Source organism: Polypterus senegalus, unplaced genomic scaffold (assembly GCF_016835505.1).
Source record: "Polypterus senegalus isolate Bchr_013 unplaced genomic scaffold, ASM1683550v1 scaffold_8751, whole genome shotgun sequence".
Lineage (NCBI taxonomy): Eukaryota > Metazoa > Chordata > Cladistia > Polypteriformes > Polypteridae > Polypterus > Polypterus senegalus.
The window spans coordinates 4,417-14,596 of record NW_024383693.1 but is presented as its reverse complement, the minus strand read 5'-3'; the positions used below and the strand labels follow the sequence as shown (position 1 = coordinate 14,596).

The 10,180-nt window shown below is 43.2% G+C and overlaps 2 long non-coding RNA genes across 2 annotated transcripts; both read left to right on the top strand.

Moving 5' to 3' along the window:
• Positions 1-1,259: 1,259 nt before the first annotated feature.
• LOC120521567 lies at positions 1,260-1,858 on the top strand. The gene is made up of 3 exons (XR_005632147.1): positions 1,260-1,388; positions 1,479-1,512; positions 1,796-1,858. It is a non-coding gene; the product is annotated as an uncharacterized LOC120521567 (long non-coding RNA).
• On the top strand, positions 1,851-9,971 carry LOC120521566. The gene is made up of 3 exons (XR_005632146.1): positions 1,851-1,895; positions 9,386-9,503; positions 9,841-9,971. It is a non-coding gene; the product is annotated as an uncharacterized LOC120521566 (long non-coding RNA).
• The last annotated feature ends 209 nt before the right edge of the window (positions 9,972-10,180 follow it).

Here is a 10,180-nt window from a genome sequence, read left to right as displayed (position 1 = left end):
CTAAATCCCTAGACCATTCTTTTATTTTAATTAACAAAATTAACACAAACCTAATATTAAGAGCCTGGGTGTCATTCTAGACAGTATCCGCTCTTTTCTTCCTATATAAATAATGCTTCTCGGACTGCCTTCTTCCATCACCAAAACATTTCTAGACTTCATCCTGTTCTTACGCAGCACAGTACTGAAGTATTGGTTAATCCCTAGTCACCTCACATATACTGTAGATTACTATAATGCAATTCTATCTGGCATCCCACAAACACTATCCATCACTTACAACTTATTCAGATTCTGCTGCTAATATAATAACCTCCTGTTCTAAATCCACTGCACATATTACACCTATTCTCTCTCAACTTCACTGGTTCCTGTTAACTACAGAATACAATGCAAATACCACTCTTAACATTTAAAGCTTCCCCCTACCTCACTGATCTCCTACAGACTTCCACTTCCTCTCGCTTACTCAGATCCTCATCTGCAGCTTTACTTTCTGTACCACACATCAAATTCTGTGCTATGGGGCTCGAGCATTCTCTCAATGTGCTCATCAAGACTGGAACTCTCTTCACTCTCATATCTGTCAACTGGACTCAATAACACATTTTAAAACTGACCTCAAAACTTATCTTTTCAAACTGGCATATCAACTATACATTTAACACTCTTACTGCCTGTTATCTCTATGTTTGCTACTACCCATCCATCCATCCATTATCCAACCTGCTATAACCTAACTACCTCTGTACCTTATTGCTTTTTGATTTTATCATTCTACTTGTTTTAATTTTATTGTAAGGTGACCTTGAGTGTTAAGAAAGGTGCCTATTAAATAAAATGTATTATTATTATTATTATTATTATTATTTACTTCTTTCAGGCACTCGAATTGTTTGAGAGGATAAATCCCTTTATAAGGTCAGCCAGCCAGTCATTTTCTAACTCACTTAGTCTGGAACAGGGTTGCGGGGGTTCAAAAAATAGAACATTCTGTTCTTACTGGCCTCTGGTAAAAGTTGTTAAAATTTATGTACCAAAAACCTGTGACCTACCAGATCGAGTTGTACTGGTTGATCTTCCTGGAACTGGAGATTCAAATAAACAGAGAAATGAAATGTGGAAGGAGGTATGCATCTTATTTGATTTAATTACTTCCTGTTTTTAACTCCTTTATTACATAATAATAAATGCCTTTTGTGTATTCCTCAAATAGTGTATTAGCAGGTGTAATTCTATTTGGGTTGTTATGGGGAAATGAACCGAGGAGATTCTGACAAAAATGCATTAGAAATCTTGAATACAGTGCTGAAAGACATTGCCTGTAGAGGACAGTGCCAAAATATAATCGCTATCTGCACCAAAACAGACGAATATGGCATTCAAAGGTGAATTGTGATTTTAAATTTGTAGAAAATTATAAATTTGAAAATTTATTCTTAGCTTAATTTAAAATATTTTTTACATTTCTTTCCCAGTAATCATAATGTACATGGTATTCCAAGACAAGCAGTAAGTAGATTTTGTATATTTCACGCATTTAGCAAACATATAAATAATATGTAAAAGCATTTGTATTTCAGTTTCTTGTAAGCAACACAGTTTTTATACTAAATGTTGAATTACACATTTGAGCAATGACCATATTTTACAGATAAGTAGATATTATTCATAATATTAGAATTAAAGTTGATATTTATTTTAAAATATTACTGGAATCATTAAAAAAGGCTCATTTGATTTCTAGGTAAAAGGTATGGAATAATATTGTAACTTTGAATATATCTATTTACAGAACTCATGTAATGACAATACATTCAAAGCAGAGATTATACGTAAAAGAAATACTGGAAGTCAAGCAGAATGTGATTGACAAATGGAACAAACAAGTAAAGGTATGCATTTATTGGATCGATGCATGTACTGTGTAATATATAAAATACTAGAAATGACAAAAGTACCTCTCTCAAAACATGGGAATATTTGAAAGAAGAGACATTGAGTTTTCTAATAAATTAAGCATAAAATGTTCAATGTAAATATTTTCTGTTATAAGCCTCTGATGGCATAGTGCCTTGTTTTGTGTATGTGATTTGAACAGTAAGAGGTCTAGAGGACAGAAGAAAAAAAAAAAACTATATTGATGAAATGCTGGTGAAACACAAAATCTGCTGGGGTTTCAAAACCAAAAGATTGCACAGCCCCTACTGGGCATTGTACCTAACATAAATGTATTTAAGTAGTTCTATTTTTTAAGCTTCGTACTAGAAGATTTGATGCAGTGGGTCTCATTTACATCAGTTGTATCTGCTATTAATTGAACATCACACACGGCAGCTTGGTACTCTGATCAAATGATGGTGGTGTTCACAAAATGGAAAAGAAAACAGAGAAAAGCAGATATTAATAATTGCAAATTCATGGATAAACAAAATATTTAAAGAGTAAAATACTGCTACTCCACTGTATTAGCCTGGAATGTCTCAATTGGTTATTCCAGATTGTTGTTGCTTCTTTTATACTTAGCTTTGGAATAATAAGCAAATTACTATTAGAAGATCAAAGGTTACAACTGGGAATGGAAGGGGGCAGGCACTCCAAAATATAGGAATAATATTTATAGCTTTATATACTATTTATAGCATTTTAAAGTTATTTCTAAAGAACACACGTGTACTGAGGCTAAAACCAGTGAGATGTTCTCAAATTTAAATTTTTCTGCTTCAGATTCTTGCTGCTGCTGCATTTTGAGCTAACTGCAGCCTATTAATGTCTTTATTTAGAAGAAGTGCATTTATGGAGCTAAAAACAAAACTGTGAATTAATTTCTTAGCATCTTACAATTTTATAAGAGAGTCTAGATGAAACAATCCACAATTTAAAGATCAAGTCAGAGTCAATGATTACAACTGAATTATTTCCATTTTTACCAACAACTTAAATTTCGTATTTTATTTTATTTTTCCTTATTTATCTTAAGGAAGTTACTACTCATCCATTAAAAAACAGACAGTTATTATGTAAGGCTGCCCAAAGCTTCAGGTTCTTCAGGTTCTATAGCAGCGCTTCCGATTGGGGTGCTTGCACCAGCAATGCAAGCAGTGGCGTAGGAAGGTGGTTGTGGTGGGTGGCCGCCGCGATTACTAGCTCTGAGGGGTGAAATAAAAATTGCCGGTTTTGTATTAATCGCCTTTTCTTACATAAAATAACATGTCAAATAATTTACATGGGCTTTAACAATCCCTAATTGCAGCAAATTGGGTGAATGATGTGATGCAGTAATGATTTAGTATTATTGTGTGTGTGCTTGGGGAGGGGTGTTCTGTCTCATTTCTTTTGAACTGTGCTGGTGCTCAAGTAAACAAACAACGGTCCTGTGACTCATTGTCTCATCCCTGCCACAGATATATCATAAGCCCCAAATCGTTCTGTGCAACAAGATGATATTTGTAACCCGAACATCATAATAATACAGTCGACGCAAAAGCGTTTTTAGACAGTGGGGTGGATAGAGTATTGTCCACTCTAGAACTGACTATAAAGTAAACAAGTTTACTTTAGGATTGTTCTACAGTGAACAGACAATATCTCCCAACCCATCCCACTATCTTAAGGCCCCTATATATCTGAGCGGGACACCGCGACAAAATCATGTGTCATAATTCTGGTTAATTGGCCATTTGGCGTAATGTTTGGTGACAAATCAGAGGCCAAGAAGGGGGCAGTATTGGGAAATTATCATTGGCGTTCTCTTGATTTGGCTCGTTATTGCCTTTATTTTACGTCGCCAAGGCGGTACTAAAGCGTATTTTTCAAATTTTTCGATGCTTCTTGGTTTTCCTTGAAATTCATGTCGAAAATCTATGAAAACTTAAATGTGTGCATGATTTATTGTTCCAATTTCGATGTATTTTCGAGATGTGTTTGTTCATAAGACTTCAATAGTGATACGTTTTTGGCGATTTATTCCTATCTGGCTCCAAATACATTTACAAAATAATTAACATTATCACCTCTTAACCAATTGAATAAAAAATTGATTTCTTAATAAATTTCATTTTATATTTTGGTGGACATGGGTGACAAGATTAAACTCACACGGGTGCCACCAGACCTTGCTATGCCACTGGGTGCGAGCAACTGTTGCTGGGGTGCCAGAATCCATTGAGGAAGAAAAATGAAAAACATTATTTGTATAAAATCTTAATTTATCTATCCATTCCTAAATAATTAAATGGGCAGGCTATTTACGTATCAGTGCAATATGCTGCTTGTTAAAATGCATGACTTCCACTCTTACGTGAGCGCACTTAGTGCTGCGTGGGTATTATGAACTATCGTATCTGTTCAAGTTCTATTTAAATTTTAAATATAAGTAAATTTCATTTAGTCGACAGAAATATCTTTGGTAGGAATGTAAGTTAAATTCAGCTTACATTCCTACCAAAGATATTTCTGTCGACTAAATAGAAAATACTTATATCCAAATAGAACTTGAAAAGATATATTTTATTTAATCTGACCGTGCATTTTAGATCAACTGACGCCGCACTACATGGAGCCCGTGTGCTATTGTGCTCGCCTGCCTGCCTCAATAAGTCACCATCGGCAGCTCTTACTTTTTCACCGTTCATTTAATCATAGCTAGTCGCGAAAAATTTAGAAAATGGAAGGAGGGTTACACTGAGTGGCTTTACCAAAACAATTATTGATGGAGAATAAAATATCCATTATTCATAAAGTTTCAATTGGTGATCTGTTTTCTGTGTTAACCTCATATTTTTCATACTTCTTCTCAAGCGAAGAGTGCAATCGGCCTCGTCTGTCACAGGGGGTTCGAGGGTAAAATGAATCGGGGAAGCGCTGTTCTATAGATACTGTAAATAAAGTGGTATGTCATCTGCATATCTGTGGTAATTCACTTTGTGTTCACGAGATAATCTTTCCTCATGACAGCATGTGCATTAATGATGTGAAGTGAAACATGAAGCTTTTGCAGAACATTTCAAACAAAAATTAGCAATATTAGATGTAACTGTATCCCTCTAAAGTTGATCCCTGTTCAACCAACCTCAGCATGCTGATCTCAGTGAATTAAATTCCATTACTCAGATAAAGTTAACTAAGGTTAATACATTAATTACTCAAATTAAACCTTGTGTTACGCATGCCCAGTTCCAACAGACTTTTTCAAAAAGTCTCTGATTTGCTAATTGACCATGTACTTTACATAAATGACTTTATTACATACTGGTGTCTTCACAGATTCTATAAAGGCTTCAGTAATTAAATCCCTATTTAAGAAAAATGTTCTAGACCCCTTTGTCTTTGAAATTTTAGATCAGTTTCAAACCTTGCTTATTAAAGTAAAGTGCAAGTCAAAGCAGTAATTAAATAAGTATTCTATTCTTGGCAAGTTTCAGTCAGGTGTTAGACCAAATCAGGGCACAGCAGCTGCATTTATTAAAGAAATAAATGAGTTGCAGGTAATGCTGACACACAAATAACATATTGTGAACTTGGACCCGGACACAGACAGGCGGACATCCTTGTTTCACCACACACTGTTTATTTACAATAATATTTACAATAATCACGTGCTCAAACCCCAGTGCCTCTTGCACGATTCCCCAATGTCAGGCCACACAGTCCTGTGCCTCTTTTCCTCCTGGCCGCCTCAGTCCTCACTCCAGCTCCGTCCTCTTCCACCCAGACTTCCACTAATGACCAGAGGGGCGGCCCCTTTATAGGAACCGGATGGGCTCCAGCTGCTTCCGGCAATCTCCAGCGACACACCCCGTGTGTAAAAGTGCCCGACTGCGCACCGGAAGCTGTCAGGTGTCCCTGTCGTCTTCCTCCCGGCACTTCCTGGTGTAGCGGAAGTGCCCGGCTCCCGGATAATAAGGCACTGGGCGCCGCCTGGCGGTAGCCCGCGGACCCCTACAGTGCTGGGCTTCCAAGCCCTCTACCCAGAGGCCTCCAGTATAACCAGGGCGGGCGCCCCTTTGGTCTGGAGGAGGCACAAGCCCTCCTCTGGTCCTCCTGGGCGTCCCGCCAGGTTCCAGCCCCGGCGGGACCACACGGGATATACGCTAAGCGAGGACACGTGGGTCGAGCGGCACTTCCCGAAAAGGCAGCACGTCCCCAGAGGGTCCTACTCTGCCCCCAGGGTCCAACATGGCACCCTGGGACATCCGTCTTCAGCACCCCTCCGGCCAAGCGTTGCCCCTCTGGTCTGCGCCCGCGCTGCGTCCCTGCCGTCCCCACCGGCTGGGTCACCTTTGACCTCCCAGCGTGGAGCCCTCCCGCTCGTCGGGGCCGCCTGTGGAAAAGAAAAGGAGGGCCAGAAGCACTGCCAGGACACTCACCCGGCGTCCTGTCAGTCTCCTGTACCGCAGTGCTCTTGCCCCCCTCCGACAGCCCCCCACTTGCCTGCTTGAGTCCCTCCGCCACAGGTTCCATGCCTGTCCTCCGCTGTCCACGGACCGCTCTTGCAGGCAGCTCGCCCAGCCGCCCAAGGAATTCCCTCTGCCCTGCAGAGGATGGCCCTTCTCGGGCACTCGCGCCCCAGCGAGGCGCCCCTTCCTATCGGAGGTCCCAGCATTCACCTCCTTCTTCTCTTGGACACCTTGGCGGTCTGGGTCAGGCATGGCAACAGCTCAAATCAGTCCGTCTGCGTCCTGCAGGCGACAGGAGACTGCAGCGGGCTTGGGCGCAGGGCGCTAGGACCCAGGGCACTCATCAGCCCCTGTCCTGCCAGCGCCTGCGTGCTCGCTCTCCTCGCCCGATCGGCCGTCTGCACCGCCCGTCCGCTGTGGGGATAAACGCGAAGTCGGTCCTCCTTAAATAAGTCCAACCATGTTGGCGGATCCCCTTTATGCTTTACGGGACGATACTACTCACCTTCCCGTGGTGTCCCGATTGCCAAAGGCTCCAGCGTCGCGCCGATCCTCCGTCCAGATGCAGCGTCTCTCCAGCGACTGCCTTCCCCCTCAGCTGCTCCAAATGGAGCCGCGAGATCACCAACACCTGCTCCAAGGGCGACTCGGCGGGCGAAGAGATTCCTCTGGCTCCGCCCGAGCAGCTGGTGGAAACAATGAGACAGGCGCGTGAGCTTACCTGTCCATCAGCTCCACTTTCGGCGCCTGCCTCCTGTGGGCCACTCCTTCCGGCCCAATCGGGTCCCTTCTAGGCACGAGACTGGCGTTCCTTGGTCCCACCTCCATCCAATCATTGGCGGGCACACAAGACACACCAGCCAATCCGTGCCTGTCAGCCAGGCGGGACATCGAGCCCGCAGCCATCTTGTCTCCCCTGCTCTGGGTGCGGTGGCGTGCCTCCTCGCAGCCGCGCAGCTGCGGCGATTCTTGAGCCGCAGCGGCTCCATTCGCAGCCTCCTCTTCTGCCACCGTGCGCTGCCGACAGCCCGTGGCCAGCGTGCTCCTGCCATGGGCGCGGATCCGGATCGTCCCTCCCTGTAGAAAAGGTAAGTGCGACCCCGAAGGGCCGATTACTGCAGGGCAGGGCACTTACCTCCCGGATCCCGTCATGCGAGGCCCTGCCTGCGGTGTGGCCTTCTGCGTCGCGCCGGCCTGGCTGTCTGTCCTGACAGCGCAACCCTCGGAGCCAGCGCTGCGCTCTGGCAGCGGCTGTTCTTCCTCCGCACCGGGGATGGCCATTCTGCGGTCGGCGGCGGTCTCTGGGGCGAACGCTCCCGCTGGGGGTTGTGCGCGGGCGCTCCTGCGGCCAGTGTGTGGGGTCCGCTGCTGCGCGGAGCCGTTCACAGACTTTTGTTTGAAAGGAAATGCAGGTCCCCGTCTTGTACCAGCGGCCCATCCGCATGCGACTCACGCCACTGTGAACTTGGACCGGACACAGACAGATCTGGACATCCTTGTTTCACCACACACTGTTTATTTACAATAATATTTACAATAATCACGTGCTCAAACCCCAGTGCCTCCAGCACCGATTCCCCAATGTCCAGGCCACACAGTCCTGTGCCTCTTTTCCTCCTGGCGCCTCCAGTCCTCACTCCAGCTCCGTCCTCTTCCACCCGACTTCCACTAATGACCGGAGGGAGGCGGCCCTTTATAGGAACCGGATGGGCTCCAGCTGCTTCCGGCAATCTCCCGTGGACACACCCCGTGTGGCAAAAGTGCCGGCCTGCGCACCGGAAGCCGCCCAGGTGTCCCCTGTCGTCTTCCCCGGCACTTCCTGGTGTAGCGGAAGTGCCCGGCTCCCGGATAATAAGGCACTGGGCGCCGCCTGGCGGTGGCCACGGCCCCTACAGGGGCTGGGCTTCCAAGCCCTCTACCGAGGCCTCCAGTATAACCAGGACAGACACCCCTTTCGGTCTGGAGGAGGCACAAGCCCTCCTCTGGTCCTCCCTGGGCGACCACACGGGATATACTGGCATCGGGTGCTGCCTGGCGGTGGCCCCGGGTCCCTACAGGGCTGGGCTTCCAAGCCCTTTACCCGAGCCCCCCAACATAACCAGGGCGGACGCCCCCTCGCGGTCTGGAGGAGGCACAAGCCCCTCCTCTCGTCCTCCTGAAGTCCCGGCGAGCTCCAGCACCGGCCGGGGACCTAATATTTATTTTTGTTCCCTTAGATCTCACTGGAGCTTTTGACAGCATAAACCACAGGTTTCTGATAAATTAGGATTTCAGTCTTAACAGGTACAGCTGGGGATCTATAATTCATCACAAAGATCTGTTCTGAGTCAGTTTTCAGGAAACATTCCAATGATTGAATTGGACTTAGAAGATGGCAACAGTTGAAAATAAAACTTTGAATTTTAGATAATATGTGGCTGATTCACAAGACAGACTGCTCTGTTGCAGTCAGTTCTATGTGCCTTCAATATTTCCTAGTAGACTGTTAATTTAATTTCCCCATTTGCGCTCACTTACAGTCTGCATGACATGATAAAACTCAAGCTAAGCAGGCTAAAGAATTAGTCCCTACTTTGAGAGGAGTATATGTATATCAATAGGTAATATCAATTAGTTGTGATCTAGTTTGCATACTGTCCCTATGTCATTTATTTTCAGGCTTTCCAGTTTTTCTTTCACAACCCAAAGGAATACTGTTAGGTTCATTGGTGTCTTTAACTGGCCCTAAAAGGAGTGTGTGTGTCGCGTGTGTGTGTGTGTGAGCATCAGTAAGACAAACTAGAGAGTCGTGTTCCAAAGTTCATAATTTGTGTCTGAAGCAGCTGGAATGAGCTGTGACACCTCACAAAATCGATGTACAGCTATACACATGTGATCATATGATGTCATGCAGCAGATGTTAAGTAAGCAATGACTTTGTTAGTCCTGCCATTCAAAATATAGTTTATATATGTTTAAAAATTCAGTCTCTAATGTTTAATTTTCAGAAACTGCACCGTGAGGAGAGTGCTCTAGAAAGTCCCATTGAAGTGTTTACAGTGAGTTCTAAGGAGTACTGGAATATCAAACAAGGAAATGTGAACATCTTAACATTTGAAGAAACTGGTAAGGCTGTGAAAAATATGTAAAATTATTTTTCTATATTTCCTGTGATATATAAAATAGATATTTAACATTGTTCTATACTACGTAAGATTGATCATAACAGTTTTAATTACCTAAAATATATACAATTCAAATTTTGTTCACATATATGTAACATCTTATAAATTAGTGCAAGAGAAGTAATGTTTCCAAAATAATACAAACATTTAGAAGGGAGAACTTAACAACATACCATTAATTTTTAAATTTCATTTAGTCAGACTGGCTAAATCAATTCTGTTGTTGACAAAACTAATAATTCAAAGTCAAATACCATATTCTGCTTTATTGTTTATAGAGATCCCCAAATTGAAAGAGCATTTGAAGGCTATCCATGTCATCCAGACCAAGAAAGCAGTAAAAGATTATGTTTCTGAGGTGTCTGGGGTTATATCTTTCCTTAATGTTCCCAAGGAAAACGCAGAACAGAAGGTATGTCTTTGTTTAATTAAAGCAACACCCTTTAAATGATCTGAGGTCACTCTTACTTTTTTTATGTAAAAATAGTGTGTGCCAAAAATGCACACACCAAAACATGATGTACTCACATCTGTTTGCAATTTACCATTGAATGAATGCAAATAAAAATAACTTCACTATTATAAACATTTTTAAGTAGTTTAATTTTACAGATTTGA